Source organism: Pinus tabuliformis, chromosome 5_1 (genome assembly GCF_031772625.1).
Source record: "Pinus tabuliformis cultivar Carrire ecotype Pingquan chromosome 5_1, CPIR1, whole genome shotgun sequence".
Lineage (NCBI taxonomy): Eukaryota > Viridiplantae > Streptophyta > Pinopsida > Pinales > Pinaceae > Pinus > Pinus tabuliformis.
In genome coordinates, this window is record NC_142305.1 from 315,120,223 (window position 1) to 315,122,799 (window position 2,577).

Genomic DNA, 2,577 nt, shown 5'->3' on the forward strand with positions numbered 1-2,577 from the left:
CCTCAAGAATCATATGAGATTTTATCATAGACAACTCATAACCACATCATAGCAAGATATATCATTTAGCCATATAAGAATCATCACCAAGGATTATTAACCATAATGCCAACAATGAATTACTAAAGGCATATGCTCCCCCTCAACCTGTGCCATCTGTTAGATTTGATCATGCATATATCAGCAGTAAGCATCAAGACATCATCATCATCATCATCAAGTTAGGATCAAAACACTTCTAGACATCTTACAAGTATCAAAACATTTTTCACACATCCTCAGCCGATTGTACTATTAACCAATAGAGCAAATAATGGACTGAATCATATCAGATCCCTTTTCTGAGCCTGTCCCCACTGCTTTTCCTCAGACTGACATATACGCGACTTTGCAGTGTCTAACTCGCGTATATACGCGACTTCCCTTTAAGGAACTTGCGTATGAGATTCAGGATACTGAAGGTTTACACTTTCAGCTCCCCCTGAGTCTGATATGTCTGTGCTGTGCTGTGTCTCAGTACATTGTGCTGACTGTACTTCCTTCTTCCTCCATATCTTCAAGTGTGATGAGGTTTTCTCCTTTCGGTGTGATGTCCATCCTTTGTTCCTGCATTCCTTTGCTATATGTCCAAGCTTGTTACATGCATAACATCTAACATGTTTCATGTTCCTTCTGTAGCAATCAGCAGCTTTGTGACCATACATATTGCAAGTAAAGCAATATCCATTAAAGTACCTTGATTGAGATGACCTGTCCGCATAATAGTCTTGAACTCTTCTTCTTCTACATCTAGCTGCAACATGTCCAAGATTATGACATACATAACATTCAACATTATTCATAGGAGGAGAAAAAGATTTTCTTTGAAGACTTTCTTTCCTTGGTTGACCTTTCATCTCCTTGTTGATCATTTTGGATTTCTCTTTAGAGTTCCTTGCCTCACCTTGTGAACTAGATTCACCTTCAACAGATTCATGAAAACCAAGACCAGTCTTGATAGCAGGAGACCTTTGACTACTAAGAATATCATCCAAGGCTTTAGTACTATCTTGAAATCTCAAAAGTTTATCCTTTTCTTCTAATTTACCTTTCAAGATATTTACCTCAACTTGAAGTTGTTCCTCCTTTTCTAGACATTGTTTCTTCATGTCTTCTCCATCTTTCCTTCCTTCTTCCAACTGATGCCTTAGTTTGAGAATCTCCTTTTCTTGTTCTTCATTCAGATCCAGCTGCATTTGACGAACTCGGAAGGCACATTCTAGTTGAGATTTTAAGCTGGTGACTTCGTTTTCTTGTTTTGCAATAGCTTGGAGTAGATCTGTATTCTGCTTCTTTGATTCTTCAAGATCTCCTTTTAGTGAGAGGATTGTAGCTTCAAGATTTTCATCGTAGCTGGATCTATCTTTGAGTTTCTTGATGGTTGTGTTTTTGTCATTGATTTCATTTCTTAGAGAAGTTGCTTCAACCTGCAACTTTTGATATTTCTCCTTGAATAACTCTCGTTGAGCCTTAGCAGTATCATCCTTTATGTTCAGAAGATCTTCTTGAGTTCTAATTTTGCTTCTTAGTTTTCTAAATTCTGCTTCTATCTCATTTCCTTCTTGTTCACCCATAAGAGCAAGTTCAGTAGTTTCACTATCACTTCCATCTATCTCACAAGGAAATATGGCTGGAACATCAGAGGATAACACATTCATACCTGATAATGATTCTGAATCTGAAGAGCTTCTTATACCTAATCCCCAATCGACTCTCCCACTGTCATAGATCTTCTGAGATGTCTTCTTCTTCTTATGAGTTTTCTTCTTAAGCTTCTTTCCCATTGTTCCACGGATCTCCTTCAAGCGATCAAGCTTCTACCAAAGGACCTGCTCTGATACCAATTGTTGGAAATAATACTGAGAGGGGGGGTGAATCAGTATTATCAGATCAATCAAACTTTTTTTCAATGCTCAGAAACATATACGCTACTTCAATTAAGTGAACCCGCGTGTACACGCTACTGTGTCTAATGAAACTTGCGTATATACAGAGATCTTATAATTCAGTTAGCTTAATCTTCAGTAAATGCATCAGATCATTATTAAGCATATTAACAGTAAACAGGTGCAGAATAACAGAACAGAACATCACACAAGAGCCACACACATGAACACAAAGATATAAGGTGGAAACCCAATGTGGGTGAAAACCACCTGCTGCAAGTCATCTCAATCTTCTTCTTAATAAGAAAATCCTTTTACAATATTTGTACTGGTGCAGTCTTATACCAGTACGGGAGCTACAACCCCCTTTGCTCTTGTACTAGCCGATCCATTTACTAGTACGCAGGCTGCTACCTGCTACAATGCTCCAAAGATCTCCTTTAGCTTTTGTACTAGCTTAGATACTAGTACGTAGGTGCTTGCCTACAATCTTCTCACCTCCAGGTACCACGTTTCATCAATTTTCAGACTGGATACACTGAAGCACAACACATAATCTGAAAGGCCACATTTCATCCAATTTTCATACTGGACCCATAACTATCATTGAAGCTCAAAACAATCATCAAACTCTGAATCACTGAAACCCTGT